Genomic DNA, 9,589 nt, shown 5'->3' on the forward strand with positions numbered 1-9,589 from the left:
AAGAGGAGTACAAGAACCGACACAGGGTTACGGTTGGCTGACAGTAGTAAATCATTTGTAACCTCGATAAGTGCGGTTTCCATGCTGTGGTGCAGGCTAAACCCTGATTGGAATACTTCAAAGATACCGTTAGAGCTAAGGTATGCACTTAGTTGCTTAACAACAGTTTTCTCCAATAATTTGATAGAAATGGAAGGTTTGAAATGGGTCTATAATTTTCCATTTTATCAGGTTCTAGGTTTGGTTTCTTCAATAATGGCTTAGTAACTGCCACTTTTAGTGTCTCAGGTACATATCCTGTAACTAGGGATGTGTTAATGATTTTTAGTATGTGCTGGCTTAGTACCGGAAATTGTTGTTGTAGTTGTTTAACCCAATCTGAAGGAATGGGATCGAGTAGACAGGTCGTCGGTTTTGAGGACATAACTAGTTCGGATAGCTCAACCATGCTAATGGCCGTAAAACAGTTTAGTACCGCTGTCTTTACATCTTCCTGTTGTAACCAGGCACAGGGCTGTTTATTATGAACTGGAATAGTGCATGATGGAGACAGTTTGGAAATCTGGTCTCTAATAGCCTCAATTTTCTGATCGAAAAAGTTCATAAAGTCATTGCTGCTAAGATTGGAGAGATAAGTTGAAAACTCTGATGATTGTTTTTTAGTTAATTTATCCACAGTACTAAATAGAAATTTTGGGTTATGTCTGTTTTGTTCAATTAGTTTTGAGAAAAAGGCAGATCTAGCAGAAGCAAGAGCTTGTTAATACTGAAGAAAGCTGTTTTTCCATGCAAGATGAAATACTTCTAGCTTTGTTGACCGCCATTTTCGCTCTAATTTTCTAGTAGACTGCTTCAGGGCCTGGGTGGTATTGTTGTACCATGGAGTGTGGTTTTTCCAACTAGGGTTTCTTCTTTTAAGGGGGGAAACAACATCGAGAGTGTTCATGAGGGTAAGGGTTAGCTGGTTAGTCCGTTGGTCCAGTGCAGCTTCACCAGCATTTTCATTAGCCTTATTTCTTCAGTGGAGAGGAATGACTCCGGTGGCATGTTTATAAACTTTTGAATAATCTCAGGGTTTACTGATCGGCTGTAGTAATGTCTAGGCACTGATACAGGTGGATTGGATGCCTTAATATTAAACGTAATGAGGAAATGATCTGATAGTATAGGGTTATGAGGTGCAAGTGTAAGATTTACCACACTAATACCATGGGACAGAATTAAGTCTAAGGTATGGCCACGGTAGTGAGTAGGCTCACAAACATTCTGTAAAAAACCAATAGAATAAATAATAGAGGCAAAAGCTGTTCCTAGGGGACACCGTTTTTATCCATATGTATGTTGAAATCACCAACAATTATGACCGTATCTGCTGAAATTGCAAGGTGTGATAAAAACTCAGCAAATTCCCTTAAAAAATCAGAATAAGGCCCAGGTGGCCTGTAAACAGACACAAGAAAAAAAGTGCCACCCGCTAGCACTTTTATTAGCTAGATCGGGCTGTACACAGTTGGTAACAAGAACTTCAAAAGAGGAGAACATATATCCATGCTTAGGCTCAATATGGACTGATAAATAGCTGCAACACCTCCCCCTCTGCCTGATGGACGTGACACCTGAGTACCTATAAAACCCACCGGAGACGCTTCATTAATTACAACATATTCATCAGGTCTTAGCCAAGTTTCGGTCAGACATATTACATTGAGATTATGGTCTATTATCAATTTGTTGACAAGATCTGCTTTTGGAGCGAGTGATCTAACATTTAATAATCCAATTTTCAAGGAAGGTTCACTATGGTTAGTAGCAACATGCTGTGTTTTTATGACAATGGTGTTATCCACATCAATACCACGGTTAGCTTTACGTTTGGTGTAGATGCGTGGAACAGACACAGTCTCAATATTACAGATACTAGATTCTAGTTCAAAAGTATTAGTTAAAGGGGCTTTTGGATAAATACTATTTCTTTTGGCTAGCTCTGAAACGCACCTTGCAGACAGAGGCATAGGGCCATATGTCTGGGACACAGGTCTAAAGAAACGAGCAGGCAAACACATAGGGTTAGAAGCCTGCGGCCTGGCCGTCGCCCTGATGGAGTGTCAGGATCTGGCCTTACTAAGACTAGCAGCTATGTTGTTCGATAGGACACGAGAACCTCTCCAGCTCAGATGGAGTCCGTCTCTCTTCAGTAGGCCAGGCCTTCCCCAGAAATCAGGCCAATTATTAATAAAGCCTATGTCACTAGATGAGCACCACTCCGACAGCCAGAGATTTAGCGAAGATAGCCTACTGTAGACCTCGTCACTCCTACGAGCTGGAAGCGGGCCAGAGCAAATTACTTCCTGACACATCTTTTTAGCCACTGCACACACCGATATAAAATTACTTTTGGTGACCTCCGATTGCCTCAATCGGATGTCGTTTGTGCCTACGTGGATAAAAGTATTTATACTTTTTATAGGCTTTTTTAGATATCAAGGTTTGGATGCTTTCAAATTTTCTGCTCCTAAATTCAGACAAGACTGAAATGTTGGTTTTAGGTCCCAAAATATTAAGGGAGAAATTGTCTACTCTCACCTTAAACTGTGATGGTTGTTTAGCTGAACCTAATATGGTCGTTAAAGACCTTGGTGTCACCATTGATCCTGATCTATCTTTTGACACCCATATAAAAAACATATCCAGAATTGCCTTCTTTCAGCTGCGCAACATAGCTAAAATTAGACATTTCCTGTCAGTCGAGGATGCTGAAAAATTGATCCATGCGTTTGTTACGTCTAGGTTAGACTACTGTAACCCCCTGCTTTCTGGCTGCCATAATTACTCGTTAAAGAGTCTCCAGCTTGTGCAGAATGCAGCTGCTCCTATCTTGAGCAGAACTAAGAAGTATGAGCACATTATACCAGTACTAGCATCACTTCACTGGCTACCCATTAAGCATAGGATAGACTTAAAGGTTTTGCTCCTGACTTTTAAAGCTCTGCATGGACGTGCACCTGTGTACATATCGAACCTGCTCCTACCTTATAAGCCCACAAGGTCACTCCGATCTCAAGACGCAGGCTACTTGGTAGTCCCAAGAATTTCCAAGAATCTAAAAGGTGGTAGGGCTTTCTCCTACAGGGCCCCACTACTGTGGAACCAGCTTCCAAAATTTATAAAGGAGTCAGACACAGTCTCAATATTTAAATCTAGATTAAAAATGCACCTCTATGCTCAGGCTTACAATCAGTTGTAGTCTGGAGACAGGATGCGAGAAGCCTGTAGTCATAGAGCTTTGTAGGTGGCAATCCTTTCCTTACTGTCACCTGTCAATCAGCTGTGACCCGACTTTACATGGGCTGGCTCTTGATAGGCGGGTATGGTTGTCTACCCTTCATGACTGCATGGGCTCTCCATCCCTGTCCTAGTAGATATGCAGCCATATTCTACTCCTGGCGGGGTCCCCCAATACATACCACTGGCACTTACTCACTCTCTGCTATATTGCAAATTCCCTAATTGCTGTTTCCACCCTCTTCCCCACGCTGCCAGCGGGGCTCTTGCCCCAACCCTCGAGAGTGCTTCGAGAGTCGTCTGGTCTCCCCCACCTCTGCGATCCAGCCCCTCCTTCGTCATTGCCTCCACCCTGCCCACATCTGCCGCCACCTGCTGTTCCCCATCACCGCCACCCGGCCCCACCCATCATCTGAGCCACATCACATATCATATCTTCTGCATAAACTGGCTGACATGCTGGTCACCAGTCGGCACCCTGAGCCGACCAGAGGAGGATGGGTTTCCCCCTTGAGCTTGGTTCCTTCCAAGGTTTCACCCCATCTGCCACAGGGAGTTTTTCCTTGCCACTGTTGCCTTAGGATTGCTCCTGTGGGGGTTTAGGCTAGTGTTGTCTGTAAAGCATATTGTGACAACTGTTGTAAAATACGCTATATAAATAAAATTTGATTTGAATTTGATACTTTTATCCAGCACTTTTCAATTTGCCTCAATGTTGGTGGCTCTAGCACCAGGAATACAATGTACTATGCTCCCTGGTGTCACTAATCTCACGTTTCTCAAAATACTATCCCCTATGATCAGGGATTTCTCAGTAGATGTGTTACTGAGTGGGGAATATCGGTTGGAAATGCGAGTTGGGTGGTGCTCAGCGGCCCTGGGCTGGCAACTATGTTTCTTTGGTACCATGACAAAATTATCCTGCACACTCGCATCTAAACTACATTACATTACATTACAGGCATTTACTAGCATCCGGCTTGGGTAAAAGGGAGTCTAAGAAAGTCTCACTCTCCTGAATCTGATATAATGTCCGGATGCAGGTCTCTAACTCAGCTATTTTCTGTGCCAATTCTAAATTAAGCTGACACTTAGCACAAGTACCATTACTCGTAAAATTGGCAGCAGAGCTAAGGCTAAACATGCAACAAACTGTGCAGGGAATGGAAGCCATGATGCGCTCTTACCTTATTTTCTTTAGTTGTTCGCTTCTTTCGATTTACAATTTACTTTGGCGAGTAATCCGGAGAAAGTAGTATATGATCAAATAAATGTTGTGACGTTGCATAAGGTTGTCAAAACAATGCCACGACGAACGCACGCCGTAATCAAAGCTGAAGGTGGTTCAACGAAATATTAGAGTGTGCGACTTTTTTTTCTGCCAGGCTGTGTATTTTACATTCTCCAAAGTAGAATGTAAAATAGTAGAATGGAGAATTCTCCACCCTTTGCCTTGATAACAGCTTGGCACACTCTTGGCATTCTCTCAACCAACTTTATGAGGTAGCCACCTGGGATGCTTTTCCAGCAGTCTTGAAGGAGTTCCCATATATGCTGAGCACTTACTGGCTGATTTTCCTTCACTCTCCGGTCCAACTCATCCCAAACCATCTCTATTGGGTTTAGGTCAGGTGCCTGTGGAGGCCAGGTCATCTGATGCAGCACTCCATCACTCTCCCTCTTTGTCAAATGGCTCTGACACAGCATGGAGGTGTGTTTTCGGTCATTGTCCTGTTGAAAAACAAATGACGGCCCAACTAAGAGCAAACCAGATGGAATGGTGTGTCACCGCAGAATGCTGTGGTAGCCATGCTGGTTAAGTGTGCCTTCAATTCCAAATAAATCGCCAACAGTTTCACCAGCAAAGCACCCCCACACCATCACACCTCCTCCCCCATGCTTCACGGTGGGAACCACATATCCAGACATCATCTGTTCACCTTTTTTGTGTCTCATGAAGACATGGCGGTTGGAACCAAAAATCTCAAATTTGGACTCATCAGACCAAAGGACAGATTTACACTGGTCTGATGTCCACTGCCTGTGTTCCTTGGCCCAAGAAAATCTCTTCTTATTTGTCTGCCTCAGTAGTGGTTTCTTTGCAGCAATTCTACCATGAAGGCCTGATTCACACGGTCTCCTCTGAACAGTTGATGCTGAGTGTCTGCTGCTTGAACTCAGTGAAGCATTTATTTAGCCTCTAATCTGAGGTGAAATTAATTGCCGATTTCTGAGGCTGGTGACTCTAATAAACCTATCCTGTGCAACAGAGGTAACTCTTGGTCTGCCTTTCCTGTGGCGATCCTCATGAGAGCCTGTTTCATCATAGCACTTTATGGTTGTTTCCACTGCACTTGAAGAAACTTTCAAAGTTCTTGATATTTTCCAAATTGACTGACCTTCATTTCTTAAAGTAATGATGGGCTGTCCTTTCTCTTTACTAAGTTGAGCTGTTCTTGCCTACGACAACCAGAAATAATGGCCTTCTACCAAACAGGGCTATTTATGACCCACCCTACCTGTCATAACACAGCCGGTAGGCATTAATGAGAAAAGGCATTCTACAAATGACCTTTTAAAGACACACATTTACTATGTGTGCCTTTAAAATTATTTTAAATCATTGTGCTTCAACATTCTCCACCTCTAAATTTCACTGAAGTTCTAAATGAAAACTACTTGTTGGGGGTGCATTTCAAAAACATATTTTTTTTAATTATAATTTTAGTTTTGTGAAGACATTCATACATAGGCATCAACTTCACTATTTGTCAAAATGGACTAATTTCAAACATTTCAGCATAGACCTTTAGATCAAAATGTCTTTAAGATCATGAGAAGCATACATTCAGTCAGGTGTGTCCAAACATTTGACTGGTACTGTACACGAAGGGCAGATAGAGATATTATAAACATATAAACACACCACAGAACTGCTAAAAACACTGCTCACTACTGGTGATAGGAAAGAGCCAACTTGGTGTACAGTCTTTGCACAACAGACCCTGTTCATTTTTGTGTTTATCGCCTTGCTAAGTGATGCATGTGGATATTACAGAACCAGGAGGAGGCCATTTTACCAGCAGATGTGCATGGTTGCCTTTGACCGACTAGTCAAATATGTGGCTGTGCAGGTGTGGGAATAGATTACGCTCAGAATAAGTGGTTGACAATGCGTGGTGTTCCCCCTGTGAGGACTTACCAACAATCATTTTCAGAAGTCAATGTACTCAGCCTCCCACAGCAACAATGCCAAGCAATGGCATCTACAGACCTCCCCTATCTCTCAAAGCCACAAAAGGATGAATGCTGTCCTGTGAGATCAATGCTCAGGGGCAAGGCATGCTGGTGAGTTTGTCTTTCAGTTTGTTGACCATAAATCCTGCAGTGTAACTGATTGCCATCTCCTTATACTCCGAAAGGCTGTCAACATCCAGGCTGTAGTCATTGTCAGCTGTAGACAGCTGTGGTTCCCTCTGGTTCCCTCTCACTCCTATGCCGACGACACACAACTCTTTCTCTCCTTCTCCCCATCGGACACACAGGTCCCTGCCCGCATCTCCGCTTGCCTGAGGGACATACAGAGCTGGATGGACAATCACCACCTGAAGCTCAACCCGGGAAAGACGGAGCTAATCTTTATTCCTGCTCTATCCTCTCCTCTCCTCGACTTTTCCATTTCCTTAGGGGACACCGTAGTGACATCATCACCCTGCGCCAAGAATCTCAGAGTGATGATGGACAACAGGCTGTCCCTCTCCAGCAACATTGCAGCAGTAACCCGGGCATGCAGATTTTTCCTATACAACATCCGCAGAATCCGCCCCTTTCTCACCACCTACTCAACCCAGCTCCTGGTCCAAGCAATGGTTCTATCCCGCCTGGACTACTGCAACTCTCTTCTGGCTAGACTACCGGCATCTGCCACCAGACCCCTGCAGCTCATTCAGAATGCTGCGGCTCGTCTGGTCTTCAACCTCCCCAGACACTCCCACGTAACTCCCCTGCTCACTACCCTCCACTGGCTGCCTGTTATAGCTCGCATCAAATTTAAAACATTGGTCCTAGCATACCAGGCAGTCAAGGGATCAGCCCCAGCATACCTCCACAAGATATTCAAACCCTACATGCCAGCCAGATCCCTCCGTTCTGCTACCTCAGGACGCCTAGCACCTCCCCCTCTTCGCACCTGCACTTCCAGAACACGTCTCCTGTCTGTTCTGGCCCCACGATGGTGGAATGACCTCCCTGTGGAGGTCAGAACAGCTGAGACTGTGACCCATTTCAAACGACGACTGAAGACCCACCTCTTCAGGCTGCACCTCTCCCCATCCCTCCCTTCCCCCCTGTAAATGACTAAACTTAGGGTTGTAACTAGGCAGTCTTTTTCATAGGTGACTTAGGCGCATCAACTGTCTTAACGACTACTTGTTTTTTTATTTATTTTTATTTTTCCATAGATGGCCGTTCTCGTTGTTAGTGTTAATCAGTTTAACCATCAGGGTCCAAGTTGAACTATGTGGTTGTTCCCTGCACTTGGACCGGTACTTCTCTCTAGGGTTTTCGTCATACTTGTTCCTGGTTATGGTTATACACTTTGTTGTACGTCGCTCTGGATAAGAGCGTCTGCCAAATGCCTGTAATGTAATGTAATGTAATGTTTCATCTTAACCCCTCATAGGGAGCACATTTATATACAGTGGACAAAATCATTTTATTTTATTTTTGGAGCGATTTTGGATATGTTTCTGGACCCCTAGATATTTTAGACTACTGTACTGACAGAAAGCTTGTAATTCCCACTTGAAAATGATGCAACAGTGAGTTTCTTGAGTCAAAACAGTTGATATGTAGTGAAATAAATAGCTCAGGAGGTAAGAGCGGTTGTCTGGCAGTCGGAGGGTTGCCGGTTCAATCCTGTGACGGCCCTCCCCACTCTGTCTGTGTTGCTCTGTGCTCTGCTTCTTCTCCCTGCAGGAGATTGGTGGGTGGAGTTGGAAGGCCTGTCCTTCTAACTGATGTACACCTGGGCTGGGTGGCCAGGTGTATAAGAGGCAGTGTCATGGTGGCCATTTTGGTTGCTCTCTCTGACCTGGCTTTTTACTCTCTCCCTGCTGGAGGCCTTTCTTTTGGTTTTGTTCACACTTCTACAACACCCTACACTTCATTTCCACTCATCCACACATGCTTTACACAACTGATCTTCTAATCTCACACATCCCACAATGTAATTAGGCTTTTGTTTAATTATTTACTTTAAATAAATAATTTAATTGATGATTTTGGTGTGTGGTCTCCTTCATTTGTTACAATCCAGAGCCAGGTTATAACAAATCCCCTGCCCTGGGCGTGTTGAAGTGTCCCTGAGCAAGACACCTAACCCCTAATTGCTCCCAATGAGCTGATTGGTACCTTGCATGCCAGCCTTTCACCATTGGTGTGTGAGTGTGTGTGTATGTGTGAATGAGAAGCATCAATTGTAAAGCGCTTTGGATAAAAGCGCTATATAAATGCAGTCCATTTACCAAATAAATGATAATTTTGTGATTTACAGCAATGCATAATTTAGACATTTTGGATAGATTTGGAGACACTCGGTACACTGCTTACTTTTTGCTTCACAGATCTTTTGTAGTTCTACATATCCACCCTTCGATTTTATATTTGGGATCTCTCAGTATTTCATTGCAAACTGAAAAAGTACAAATTCATTTTTTGCTTTTTTGCCTAGAAAATTGCATTTGTGGCACTTTATTCCTTCCTAAATTATGCATATAAATGACTCTAAGTTAGTATTGTAAATGGTACAAATGTCTTGCTTCATTTAGGCATTTTTTAAGTCTTTGTGATGCACACATCTGGAATTATAAAGCTTTAAATTGGCCAGATTTTGCATGCGTGCGAAGGGATTGATTGGTAGTGAATATGCACAGTGTGTGACGGTACGGGTGCTGGGACCCAGGCGCAGAGTGGAAAAAAACACGAAACTCAAAAGGGAGAAAATTAACAAAGACTTTACTTACAGAAAGGCAAACAAACAGGGAACAGAAAAGGACACGAAGGGCAAAAACACAAACTCAAAAAATCTAAATAAGGCAAACAAACAGGGAACAGAAAGGACACGAAGGGCAAAAACACAAACTCAAAAAATATCTAAATAAAACAGAAAACAAGAGGAACTCACAAACATGGGCAGGGCAGAACACAGGCAGGTAGAGGACAAGGGCAGTTCAAACAAAACAGGCAGGTATAATACGGTCAGGAAACAAACACAAACAGGTAAAAAACGCAGGCAGGTACAATGGGT

Source organism: Anguilla anguilla, chromosome 13 (assembly GCF_013347855.1).
Source record: "Anguilla anguilla isolate fAngAng1 chromosome 13, fAngAng1.pri, whole genome shotgun sequence".
NCBI classification, from domain to species: Eukaryota; Metazoa; Chordata; class Actinopteri; order Anguilliformes; family Anguillidae; genus Anguilla; species Anguilla anguilla.